General features: G+C 34.6%; 1 protein-coding gene across 2 annotated transcripts in view; it reads right to left on the bottom strand.

Moving 5' to 3' along the window:
• Positions 1-13,447, bottom strand: part of LOC145266965 (solute carrier family 25 member 44-like) — a 70,243-nt gene extending 56,796 nt beyond the window's left edge. Inside the window, exons 1-2 of one of the 2 annotated variants that reach the window (XM_080122802.1) lie at positions 13,359-13,447; positions 10,636-10,777 (exon numbers count right to left, since the gene is read on the bottom strand). The gene's annotated coding sequence lies outside the window, so the exon portion shown is untranslated. The remainder of the gene's footprint in view (positions 1-10,635; positions 10,778-13,358) is intronic. The other variant, XM_080122801.1, reaches the window with a different exon arrangement.
• Positions 13,448-14,488: the final 1,041 nt, after the last annotated feature.

Below are 14,488 nucleotides of genomic sequence, written 5' to 3'. Positions count from 1 at the left end.
ATATATTTATGAATTTTAATATAAATTTCGGGTTTGTATTACTGTACACATAGATTCGAAAAAGTTGTCAAAAAACAAATATATAACAAATAAATGTTATCAAAGGCAAGATAAGTTACTTTTCTACCAAACTGGATATATTTTTCGTGTTTTTATCCAATGTAACATGTTTATTCAGCTCGAAAACCATACAGTGTTTACCGATGTATTGGAAAATTCAAGATGGCGTCTGATTCTCTCCTTAACACGGTAAGTCTGGGAAAAAGGTGTTATAAATAAAAAACCGATTAAAATACTGTTAAAAACTCGCTCAATATATGTTACCGTGACATAGGTTGACATATATTCGGCGGGTTTTTAATAGTATTTTGTATAGTTTTTTATTTATAACACCTTTTCCCAAACTTACGGTGTTAAAGAGGATGTGAGACGCCATCTTGAATTTTCCAATACATCGGTAAACACTGTATGTTTTTCGAGCTGAATAAATATGTTACATTGAATAAAAACACAAAAAATATATCCAGTTAGGTAGAAAAGTAACTTATCTTGCCTTTGATAACATTTATTTGTTATATATTTGTTTTTTGACAACTTTTTCGAATCTATGTGTACAGTAATACAAACCCTAAATTTCAAACAAAATAAATGTCTGTTTATTTTGTAATAATGCATTGTTTTTGGCTCCAAACGTATATAATATGTATTTTATTTTATTCAAGTTCAACCAGCGATTCTCAGGAACATAAATCTTAATATAAAAAATACTATTAAAACCCCACCGAATATATGTCAGCCTATGTCACGGTAACATATATTGAGCGAGTTTCTAACAGTATTTCCTATAGTTCTTAATTTTTAACTCATTTTCAAAAACTTACCGTATCAGCAGAGAGTGTGGCGCTCTGCGCTGCGGCGCTATTTAAAATTTTCCAATACATCGGTAAACACTATGTTTTTCGAGCTGTAATATATTTTTTTTTATGACAACTTTTTCGAATCTATGTATATGGTAATACAAACTCAATGATTTTCTAATAAAAAATAAAACTATTTGACGTGATTTTTGGAATGTGACATATTCGTTACGTAAAGATTTTTCTACAATTTAGTTTTATAAAGTTAAGTTGATTTCTAAATTAGCACATTTATTATCCCCAAATATTTTTATTTATTTACTTCAAAGCCTTGAAAATCGAACTTTGATCTCATGAATTTCTATCTTTTCCAGTATTATTTGCAAACGACATTTTTTATTATTTTTTTTTCACTTAATACAAATTTTAGTAAAATAATAATAATAAAATAATAATAATAACCACAACATTGAAAACACTAAACTATAGTTAGTTTCATCGTACACATGAAACGCCTAAACGAGGAAAAAGAAGCAACCCCAGTAGAAGTTAGCGTCGTCGTTGATGTTAGTTTAAACGTGGCCTTCATTATATATGTCAATAAGTCCTGTGAGCTGACAAATGACGTCATTGCTGAGGTCTCAGCAAGCAAGATCTTAATATATTAACAAGGCCACGGTTAAACAACAGGGAAAAGATAACGAAATGCTAAGCTCTTATGTACAACAAGAAAAGAAACTGGAATCTTAGGAAGATTTCCATCATTCCAGTAATTATAAGAAGCAACTATATTCATGAAAAAGAATTTCAAAAATTATCTGACAAATATACCCGGTAAACCAAGTGCAAGAGAGATTCCAACAATTGCACTAAAAGGGACGGTCAGAATCTTAAAATAATCTCTCGGTTAGACTATATAAGATAGCAGGTGAATGTTTGGCATCCGGTAGAATGTCCCATCTCCAGCCTGAATGAACGAATAAGAAAATTGAAAAAACAGAGGGGAAAAATAACGAAATACCAAGGTCTTATGTACAACATGAAAAAAATCGGGAATCTTGGGAAGATCTCTATCATTCCAGTAATTATAAGAAGCAACTAGACTCGTGAAAAAGAATTCAAAAACTATCTGGCAAATATACTCGGTGAACCAAGTGCAAGAGAGATTCAAACAGTCGCACTTAAAGCCACGATTAGAATCTTTAAAAGATCTGTCAGTTGGAATGTACGAGATAGCGAGTTAATGTTTGGCATCCAGTGGGATACCCCAACCTCAACTTGAAAAAAAATAAAAATAACACGCCCAAGGAAAAAAAAAAAAAAAAAGGTCTCATCTTGATAAGTAAGTCCAAAACAAGTCTAAAGTGCACACAACTAAAGTTCATAATGTCATAGTCAGGAAAAATACAAAGTCAGAAAAAAAACAAAAAAAAAAAACAAGTGAAGCATGCACAGTGAATGAGGCATAAAAAAAATGACTAAGTTCAGCATCCCCCCCCCCCATTTAGCCCAAAAAGTCACCAGGGGACATCAAATCCTGGTAAAAATGAACAAACGGTGCAGTTTAGGCCTTAACATATGTAAATTTGAGTTCTGCACCATGCAAAAAATAATGACTAAGTCCATCATTTGCACCCCCCTCCCCTATTTAGCCCCCCCCCTCCCCGCAAATCCCCAAGGCCTTAACATAATTAAATTTGAGTTCAGCACCATGCAAAACTGCTAAATAGGCATACACAGAAAATTTTGGACAGATATGGTAAAATAGTCACAAAAATGGAATGTTTTTATTAGCCCTAAAAGAGCTGCTGCGGCACATCTAGAGTTATCGCGAAGTATAGACTAACAAAATTATATCAGTTTGTTAGAATTTTTCAGAAAGTTTTATAAAAATCCAAGGCATCAATTTTTTTAATAAACACAAAAGTGTTAATTTTAGCCATTTTAACCCGAAAAGCACATCTTTGGGGGGGGGGGGGGGGGAACCGGAGTTTTCCCGGGAAATCTGTTCTGTTACTTTTTTACTCATATCATGTTTAATGTTTGTGCAAAATTTTTTAAAATTTCAAGACGTAGTAATTGAGAAAAGTGCGGACAGACGAATGGATGAGGGTGAATTTACAGATCCACCCTTCTTTTGTCGGGGGGGGGGGGGACCAAAAATTATTTCTTACTTTTGAAGGTTAGTACTTTTTATGCGCATCACCAATCACAATCAAGTATTTGTCTCACGTGACTAATTAGGCTAATCAATCAATGACAACCATCTGGAATTGAAAAACAATCGTCTGCTTTGAATATTTGCAGACTTTACAATAATCTTTTTCTTGATTCATTTATTTATTTTTCAAAGTATAGTATCTGTTCTGATATCATGAGTCGCATCTTCCATCTGATACGAATTGCAAACCCACGTGACTTATTTTTCGACATTCCTTCCGATCCAAGGCAAGTTGGTTGATGGACACCCAATTGTTGAGAGATGTCCAATCAAAAATATTTTCTCTCCACCTTCTCTTTGGCTTTCTTCTGCCTCTTTTACCGTCTAACATACCCTCAAAGCACAACTTGACAAGCCAGTGGTTTATCGTCTGACATGGCCAAAAAGTTTAAGGGTTTTACTTTTGATTTTATCAAGTAGTTTGACGGAAGGTGGATATTTTGTTGATTTTTTTCAATCAGGTGATGTCCCATGATGAAACGTATTGCATGATTTTGAAACATTTTAATGCGATTGGCTAGTTGTTTAGTTCATGTGATACAATCAAGGCCATATAAAACTACTTGGAGTAGTTTTATGTTTCTGATATACATTTTCTTATTTCTGTCCTTGGCTAGTGAAGAGAAAATTCTTATAGAGTGCAGCAATTTTTATTTTTGTTCAAATCCGGAATGATCCCGATGTTAAAAAAAAAAAAAATCTACCTTGTCTAACTCTGCCCTCAATTTAAATATTTACCGATTTTACATTTTTTTTCAACTGTTCAGTGAAGAATTTCCTGGCCGAAGACAATAAAGATAAAGTATAGTATCTAAACGTTATTTTCATGGAAAGTGTTCAACTGAGCTTCAATCTATGGTCCCCCCTCGCCAAACTTTCACAAGAAACACTCGTCTAGCTGTAAACACTATCAATAATTTCCCCCACTCTTTATCTGTGCCTAAACCTAAACATAGATTCCATGAACAAAGCTTCTTTCTTAGAACTGCACGCCTGTGGAATTGTCTTCCGTTTTCCTGCTTTCCGGCTGACTACAATATGGTTGTGTTCAAGTCTAAAGTAAATAAGTTCTTGATGAGTCGTTCCATATAAGTTATCAAATTTACCAAATTTTCATTACTAATGATTACTATATTGTCCAATTTCTACTGTACACTCTTTAACCCTTATCCTTGAGTGGCCTCTGGGCCTTGATAATGTGGTGATGCCTTTGTAAAAAAAAAAAAAAAAAAAAAAAAAAAAAAAAAAAAACACTATACTACACTTTAACATTTCTATTTTGAGTAACATGAGATTAATTCTTGATTGTGATTAGCGGCTAAAGTACTGCCGCTGTAAATTTTTTTGACTGGATCAATTTAGTTTCGTTTATTTCAGGGTTTAATATGACCCGTTCCTACCATAATGAGGAAGATGGATTAAACACATGTAAAACAGGGGAGATAATTCAGCTTGTCATATTTTAATTAAAACTCTACTCGATAATTTTCCATAATTTTTGGTATAGATACCTACTTTTGCCTGATACGTAAATATACCAAATAGTTTTCCTGTTAATTTATTTTAACCATTATATTTCACTTGTGTATTTTTATGCACAAGCAAATTTTTCTTTTTTATATTGAAGTTGCCTCCAGACAAGGCATGAAGCCACTTCATGTAAGGAGCTAATTATAATAAGAAATGAGAGAAAGGTAGAATCACTTCAAGACAAACGAAGACAGAGATCCCATCCTCAGAGTTCAATCTCCTGGATTCCTAACAGACAAGTTGCAAAGTAAGAACAGCCCAACGAGGAAAGAAGGGGTTACAAAAGAAAAGACTGGCTGACAAAAAGTCTTAAGGACAAGAATTAATATTACAGAATAAGCGAAACCCTCGAGCAGTCATTTAACTTCATCCAAAGAAAGATTTTTAATTTCGTGAGAAAAACGAATTTAATTGCTTTTTATTAAATGGTTCATGAATGCTACTGGAGGGAATTAAGAGAAACAAACTTACACTCCTCAGTCCCCCCTACTTAAACATGACCAATCTCTGGTCCCCCCCTCCTCGCCAATCTTTCACGATAAACACCCGTCTAGCTGAAACCACTGTCATTAATTTTCCCCACTCTTTATCTATGCCTAAATCAAAGCGTAGATTCCATGAGCAAAGCTTCTTTCTCAGAACTGCACGACTGTGGAACTCTCTTCCGTTTGCCTGTTTCCCACCTGACTACAACTTGGATGTCTTCAAGCCCAACATAAACAAATTCCTGATGAACCATCCCCCTTAAGCAAGACATTTTATCAAATCTCCAATACTAGATTACTACGATACTATCTCATTGACTACTGTACACGCAATAAACTCTTATCCCTGAGTGGCTTCCAGGCCTTGATAAGTGGTGACCTCCATGTAAAAAAAAAAACAGGATACCTCCCTCTCTGCTGTAAGGACTCGGATAGATATACGCATGGCTTGGAGTCTATATTCGTAGCATCCTCCCTTTAAATCGAGAACAATGTCTTGAATCAGCTGACCAGGCTTATATGCACTTTTGACTAACCTGTCATCACTGCGTTAATTACTTATATTTTTTCTACAGTTATCCTTCAAGTCAGGACTGTACCCTAATCGATTATGTCTCTGATAGATAGTAACGCCCAAATACATGCACTTGGTGACTTTAATGTCCACCATAAAAATTGACATGGTTTCTCAGGTTGCACAGATGCAGTTAAACGCTCTACTTATAGCTTCTCTATAGCCCATTCCCTCACACAGTAATGTTCCCAACCTACCTCCCAGATCGTCAACACCAGGGCATGCTGAAATGACCATAAAAATTTTTTAAAAATGGTCTTGTGTCAAACAATATATTCTGGTGCAGGTTGAATTCAGTAGGTTTTTTTTTTTACAACCCCCCCCCCAAAAAAAAAGGTTTATTTCCACTTGGAACGTAAGGGCTACCATTTGGGATCATGTCTAACATAAAATTGTGGGGAGCTGAGCAGCGAGATGTGTTCATATTACATTTAAACTTTTGTGAATTATAGTCAGAGAAACAGGAAGCAAGGAGAGAATTCGAAAGTCCAGCAATTCGAGGGAAGAAACTAGGGACATTAGTGAAGGGGTGGGATTTTGCTGCTTCTCGGGTTAATTGGGAGGATGTACGTCGAGGGGACACAAATGCTATGAGTTCATCAGGGCAGATTCCATTAAAGTACTCATAAAACAGGGGTTATTCGTAGTCATGGCAGTCGGGTATATGTCCCCGACAATCAGTCCCACAATGACTTTGTTGTTGTCTGCGTTGAGGTGTGGTTCTGTTTAGTCTCAGAAGGTCCACTCTCCCAGGCTTTACCTTATCTCTAAGCAATGGTTTTTTTTTTTTTTTGTTAATAGCTTGAGGTGCCACTACCAAGGAATACTAACGGGGCTGCTCAAGAATTTTTGCAGACTTCGATGCACTTCACCTAGTGTGCTGATTTTTCAAAACTCCATCTGACCTTATCAGAGGAAGTATACATATAATGAAATAAAAAAAGATGCAGTGTTTATCTGAAATAATCAATGATAAACTTCAATCTAATATACTATTTATATATTTTAATCCCAACTAAATAAAAAAGCTCAATACATACACAATAGAGAGTAGAGCTTATTATAAGAGAAAATAAATTAAAACTGTAAGTTGAAATTTACAATCAAATTTATTCTTCGACTGAATACTCCAAAAACAATTTACAAAGTCCTTATTCCGCGGAGTTTCAAAGAATGCTATTCTTGCTATTCTTCTCATCAGAGGACAGAAAGAAATCAGCAAATTATATTTGTAGCAATGCTAGAATTTGCTTGTTACGACATTAAATGAAACCGCAATTTATTATAGTCATAAATTGCAAAGATGTTCATGTCCTTTAAAAACAACGAGTGAACAAATGTAGGAAATAGTAGCCCTTACATCCAAGTGGCAATATGATTTTTATTTTATTCAATTTTCCCCCCCAAACAAGGCACAGTGCCACTTTGAAATAGGGGGCTACTATCGGTGACATAAGTTACAGTGGTATTATGAAGGGAGATGAGTAACAAGATGTCTGTTCACATTACACTTGAACTTCTGCATGTTAGTACAGTTGGGAAAACAGAATCCCGGAAGGGAGTTCCAAAGTCTAGCAGTTCTGGGGAAGAAACTATTGGAGTAGAAGGCCTTCTTACACCTAGGGATCTCTACAGTGAAGGAGTGGGATTTAGCTGCTTGTCGGGAGTATTCGCGTCGAGGGGGTAGAAGTGATTGTAATTCGTCAGAGCATTCACCATTAAAATACTTGTAAAATAGGCAATGGGATGCAACATTTCGTCAATGGGACAGAGGCTGAAGCTTAGATGACAGTTCAGGACCTATCAGGTTGGCGACTCTCTTTTGAACTCTGTCAAGGAGTGAGAGACAAGTAGCAGATGCACCAGCCCAGATGTGACAACAGTACTTCATACATGAGCGATTGGTGGCATTATAGAGGTACAGGATACTTTCAGGCGTAAGTAGTTTTCTACCACAATAGAGAGAGCCCACCTTCTTCACAGCAGCCTTGGCAATACTCTCAATGTATCTATTCCAGTTCATGTTCCCCATAAACGTTAGGCTGAGGAGTTTAAAGGAAGTACTTTTGGGTAATGTGTTTTTGGCCATAGCTATTGGTGATAGAGAAGGTTTCTTGTAGTTATTGAAGGAAAAAAGCTTAGTCTTGGCAGCATTGAATGTGACCATCAATTTTTCCCCTCATTCCACTACAGATTGGAGGTCATCCTCTAGTGATTCTGCCATTTCCTTAGATATGTGTTCATTTGTTTTCCCCTCATGCTTGTTATAGAGAGTGGTGTCATCGGCAAATATACCCATCTCAGAAACAATTTCATCAGGGAGGTCATTTATGAATATCAGGAATAATAAAGGTCCAAGGATAGTAAGGGGTGAACATGAGTAAAAAAAAACAAAACAAAAAAAAAGACACATCTTTCATACTCATAGTATGGTTGTTTTTTTTTTGTTTTTTTTTTGTTTTTTTACACAGTGGTCACCACTTATCAAGGCCCGGAAGCCACTCAGGGATAAGCGTTATTGCAAGTACATTACGTTAGTGTGGAGATTTGATGAAGTGTTTACTTGAGGGGGCGGTTCATGGACTTGAACACATCCAAGTTGTAGTCAGGTGGGAAGCAGGCAGACGGAACAGAGTTCCACAGGCGTGCAGTTCTAAGAAATTACCAATTAAACATCATTACACAAGTTTAATTATAAAGTAATAATTGAAAATACATCTAATATAAATTAAGTTTTTTTTTTATAATTTTAGATTTATTTTTTTCTTTGGTACTACTGCAGAGAGTGATCCAGACGTAAATAATAACGTTATTATTTAAAAAGCCATTCTTAACATGGGGAGAGTGTTTTGTACCTATTCTACACTGCAACCTTACAATTGAATAAAAAAACATCATAAAACTTTAATTAAACTTGAAAATACGATTTAAAAAATAGCGCGGATCACTCTCTGCACTAGCACCTTTTCTTTATTCAATCGCCAAATTAACTTCGATAAGCTTGTTAAAAAAAAATTTGGTGTCTTTTCTCCCCCTCCCCTACAAACTCACTCAATATATGTCAGCCTATGTCACGGTAATTTCTTACAGTATTTTGTATAATTTTTTAGTTTCAACTCATGTTCTCAAACCTAACATATTCAACAGAGACCCCGCCACCGTTTGTTTTTTTTTTCAAATATATCGATAAACACTACGATTTTCGAATCGAATAAACATTTTACATTAAATAAAAACACTAAAAAACTATCCAGTTTGGTAGAAAAGTAACTTAGCTTGCCTTTGATAACATTTATTGATACTTGTACAGTTGTAAAAAAAAACAAAAAAAAAACTACTTGATCAAATTAGGTTGGTTGGTTGTTTTTGTTTTACGGCACATCTCAACCCTTTTCAGGTTATTTAATGCCAAATCCAAAGATTTTGAAGAAAAAATTTTTAATAGAATATATTTGCTGTTTTCAAGTCGGTTTCTATTCAACCCATAGTTGAGACCTTAACAGGTACTACCACTCCGGGTCAGAGTGGACCTGGGAGCAATGGCAATTAAAGGGTGGCTCCACACTCCTCAAAGCCCTCAAGCTGGGGCCTCACCATCGGATATAGTTTAAGGTCATATTCAGGACCTTGATCAAATTAAGTGAATTTTTTTTTTTTTTTTTTTTCGGAGAACTTCATTTCATAAGGGATACGTACAATATAACTTTTCTTTTTTATATTTTCATTTTTTTAATGTTTTGATTAAACTGTACAAGTACTTATTTGTTATGTTTGTCTTTTGGGCGACTTTTTCGAATCTTTGTGTATAGAATCCGGGATTCGAATCTTTGTGTATAAAATCCGGGATTTTGTTATACTGTTTTTGTTTTGGTTTTATTATTTAACAATTTTTGCTTGATATTTGCGCTTTTTCAGTCGATTTTTTTTTTTGTACTTAAGCACTAATGTTAACATGCTGAAAAAAGTTATTGTTTTACGGACGATCCCTTTATAAGTGTCATCTCGTTACACTGCAATCGCTGATGCAAGTATTGGAAATACATGAAAGAAATATATTTAAGTAATCAGAAAAGCGCAAATTTAAAAAAAAAAAAAAAAAAGGCCACTCAGGCCAAAATTCTTAAAGGTGTTTTTTTAAGAAAAAACAAATTTTACGATTTTTAGGGATAATAAATAAATAAATTGACTTCTTTTAATAAAGATAATGCGGAGGGCAGACCATCGACTATTTTTATTTTTTTATTTTTTTTTGAATGTCGAAAACCCTTTTTGGGTTTGTATTACTGTACACATAGATTCGAAAAAGTTGTCAAAAAACAAATATATAACAAATAAATGTTATCAAAGGCAAGATAAGTTACTTTTCTACCTAACTGGATAATTTTCTAGCGTTTTTATTTAATGTAACATGTTTATTCAGCTCGAAAAACATACAGTGTTTACCGATGTATTGGAAAATTTAAAATGGCGCCCGACTCTCTTTCATACGGTAAGTTTGGGAAAAGGGGTTATAAATAAATAATAAAAAAAAACTAGACAAAATACTGTTAGAAAGTCGCTCAATATGTTACCGTTACATAGGCTGACATATATTCGGTGGGTTTTTAACAGTATTTTGTATATATTTTTATTTTTAACTCATTTTCCCAAACATACCATGTTCAACAGAGAAGCCGGTGCCATTTTAAATTTTCCAATACATCGGTAAATACTGTATGTACTTCGAACTGAATAAACATGTTACATTGAATAAAAACACTAAAAAATTATTCAGTTAAGTAGAAAAGTAACTTATCTTGCCTTTGATAACATTTATTTGTTTTTTGACAACTTTTTCAAATCTATGTGTACAGTAATACAAACACAAAGACACCTTCTCTTTATTAGAAGTCAATTTATTTATTTATTTTCCCTAGAAATCGTAAAAATTGATTTTCTTAAAAAAAATAAATAAATAAATAAAAGTACTTGATTGATAAAATATTCGATGGTCTGCATGTACTGCCCTTGTTGACCAATATTTCCGCCAGGGGTCGTCAGTTGCGTTATCTCTCAAACAACATGGCGCATGGCTTTTTCTTCGATGAATCGTCCGATAATATTTGATTTTCTTAAATAAAAAAAACAAAACTACTTGATCGATTTACGTGATTTTTGGAATATGACATTTTCATGCAGTGACAAGTACGTACATTATAAAGATGTTTTTCAGATTTTTATTGTATAAAAGATTTGTTGTGGCCCATTTTTGCACCGTTTTTTTTTTATTCAATGGTAAGGTTAAAGTATAGAATAGGTACAAAACACCCTCCCTATGTTAAGAATGGCTTTTTAAATAATAACGTTATTTCAGCACGGATCAATAAGTGCACTAGTACCCTTTAACCTTACAATTGAATAAAAAAAAACATAAAACTTTAATTAAACTTGGAAATACGATTTAAAAAATAACGCGGATCAATAAGTGCATTCATTAGCACCGGTTAAAGTATAAAATAGTTACAAAACACCCTCCCTCTCCCCATGTTAAGAATGGCTTTTTTAAATAATAACATTTCAGCACGGATCAATAAGTGCACTAGTACCTTCTAAAAAAAAAAAAAAAAAAAAAGCTAAATTCACGAAATTTGGCTCTAAAATAACACAGTAAACACAGAAAATTCAACACTGTAGCCCGCCGGTGTCTATTTGACAATGTGTACATCCAGTCAGCAGTCACATCAGCCAAAAATCCTTTGTGTACGTAGGTGTGTGTGTTCTTGTCGAGTGGTTCTAATATGGGGGATCGATTTATTGTAGAGACCGTTAACACACGTTAAGTATACCAAAGAGTGTTCCTGTTAATTTAAAAATTGCAAATGTTGGGTGACGAAACTTAAAGATTACGTATTGAAAGAAAAAAGAAAAAGGAAACCGAAAGAATAGTTCGTCCGGGCAAAACTTACAAAAATGTCGGGTGACGAAACTTGAAGATAATCATAGTTATGTATATAAAATAATCGGAAAAGGACAAAAGTTAAATTATAAGGGGGGGGGGCTTTAAAACTAAATTCGCCAAATTAAAAATGTTAAGTGGTTCTAAAATGGGTGATCGATTTACCAGAACGTTGGGCGGACCTGAAAGAACTTTCCCGACTGCCGTAAAATTAATTCCTTTTCACGTTTTATTATCATTATTTTTTTTATTTTTTCTGTGGATTATCGTTCATAACAGACTTAACTTTAATATTAGCAGGAAAGTTTTTTTTTTTTTTTTTAAGTTTATTTAATGACTTCTAAAGTGGGGATGCGGATCACTTTTCAATTGTTACGTTCTAATAAATTGATACCCCACTTTCTGGTCAATCAGCACAACTAAACTTATTACGGCTTCAGGCTTCACGTGTCCGCTGTAATATAAAGTGAAATAACTCAAATGTTTTTGTGAAAAATAAAAGGTGCTTATGCATTTTTGGCGCCGCCGGCGCCGCGCTACTTTTCAGGTTAAATTCAAACGTTATAATTGAAAAGTAATACCCCATGTTCCTATTTACAAAATGCCTCCCCACAGGAGGACAGAGTTAGACACCAGGGTCGTTTTTTAATGTGGAGAAAAAGGAACACAAAAATTAAAATTGTCCCGGTCGTGAAGGATTTCTCCTCCACTAACAGAGAACAAGAAATTGAAGTGTCTGAAGAACAGATTCTTGATCCAAAGGCCAAGAAAAGTAATACCCCATGTTAAAAGTCATTATATGAACTTTAATTTTACGGGGGGATCGATCAGATCAGAGGTCCGAAGGTGGGAAGTTTATTCAGATCTGCCGGATGTTGCATTAGAAACTGAGCATCCCTTACAAATATTTAGGTATTTTTACGACCTTTCCCAGCGTAGTCTAAACACCCCCAACCTACCCATGTTAAGAACGGCTTTCGAGGTTGGAGGGGGGGGGGAGAAAAGTCCGAAAGCCGTTTGGGTACTAGTGCAGAGAGTGATCCTGATCCGGACGTAAATAATAACGTTATTATTTAAAAAGCCATTCTTAACATGGGGAGGGGAGGGTGTTTTACTGTTTTGTACCTATTCTATACTTCAACCTTACAATTGAATAAAAAAACAAAACTTTAATTAAACTTGGAAATACGATTTAAAAAAATAGCGCGGATCACTCTCTGCACTAGCACCGCCGTTTTTAACATGGGGAGGCTGGAGTGTTTATAATACGCTGGGGCAGTGGGGTGGGGAACGTCGTAAAAATTTACCAACATTTAAATGTTGACTTTTTAATTTTTATTTTTTATAATCAGCTGAAAAAAAGGAAAAAAGGGCAAAACAAAAAAAATGGGGGGGGGGTACAGTTCGTACACGTGAACCAACAAATCTCTGCCCTCTCTCTCTCTCTCTCTCTCTCTCTCTCAGCTATTAGCACCGAAGGTGAAAGTACCAAATAGTTAACTCCCTCCAAAAAAAACACCCTCCCCATGTTAAGAATGGCTTTTTAAATAATCATGTTAATTGCTGCTGCTGCTCAGCAGCGTACTAAGTGCATAAGGACCAAAAAGTTATCATTTAAATTAAAAGAACATGACAGTTAAAGGCTTATTCGTCGAGAATATTTACAGCTTCAATATCGGTAAATATTTTTTTAAAAATCAAGAAAACAATTCTTCAAAAAAAAACAAAAAAAAAAAAAAACAAATATCCGTTCTACCTTGATTGTCCGTTGTCAATGCAGAATAACATATACTTGTTTTGACGGAAGACAACTTCCGGTCATACGGGCAAAACGAAATCTCTTATTCTGATTAGTGGAAATTAAACTTATTTAAAATCTTTCTTTCTTGTCTAAAAAATCGATTCACTCTAAATAAATAAATAATAATGTATATTTATTACCATTAAATTTTATATTTTATTTTTGGACAATTTGAAATATTTTTTCATCTCATTAACCACGGAAAAATACCGCACTTCGCACTTCAGATAAGACAAGATAAAAGAAAGATGCCCTCAAAAACTGTTAACATACTAAAGTCATATTAGAGATACGAATATTAATTTATGATAGCCAGTGAATAGTTTATTTATTTATTTATTACGCCAAAAAGAAGTTGATTGTTTATTTATTAGGTCATTTCAATGCATACCAGCTATAAACACGTTTAGGGGGTTCGGTTTTAGAGATTTCTTCAGGGGTTTTGGTTTGGGCGAGATATATTGAGATGAGCCTGTTCCGGTACTTCTGCATTTATGAACCTGCAATTTCCACAAAGTTGCTCGAGTGTGTCCGGCAGATGACGGCAATAACTGGAAATGGCTGGGTGAACCTTATTACAAAAAACGCAAATTGTTACACCCCTCCCCCACATCTTAAGAATTGTGACGACCACTGAAATTCATAAATTCTTAAAGTTGAGTGCGAGATCTCATTTCGATTTATGACATTTTCTTGCAAAGAAAACAACAAATTAGCAGGAGCAGAAAATACATTATTGAATTGAAGGGACAGCCCCAACCATGACAAATAGCAACAACAGCTAAAAATAATAATATTTACAAATTTTCACAAAATACTCAACTCTGATTGGTTAATTTTAAGCTGTTTGATTGGCTGTCAAAATCAAACTTTGACCAATCAGAAGAGACTTGACGTGGGAGCCGGGCACCAACTAAATTTATGTTTAAATAGAAAGAAGCCAAACTGATCCAGGAGACTGACTCAATAGAGCTTGGCTTATGCCGTACGAACCCCTAGAACCCAACTCCAAGACAAAGGAGAGCAACCAACTTTAACCCTGACCAGTTTGGCCACGGGTCCTGACTAACACCAAGAGATAAGAC

Source organism: Euprymna scolopes, chromosome 42 (assembly GCF_053919585.1).
Source record: "Euprymna scolopes isolate OS-2025 chromosome 42, ASM5391958v1, whole genome shotgun sequence".
Classification (NCBI taxonomy): Eukaryota; Metazoa; Mollusca; class Cephalopoda; order Sepiida; family Sepiolidae; genus Euprymna; species Euprymna scolopes.
This window is presented reverse-complemented; position numbering and strand designations above follow the sequence as displayed.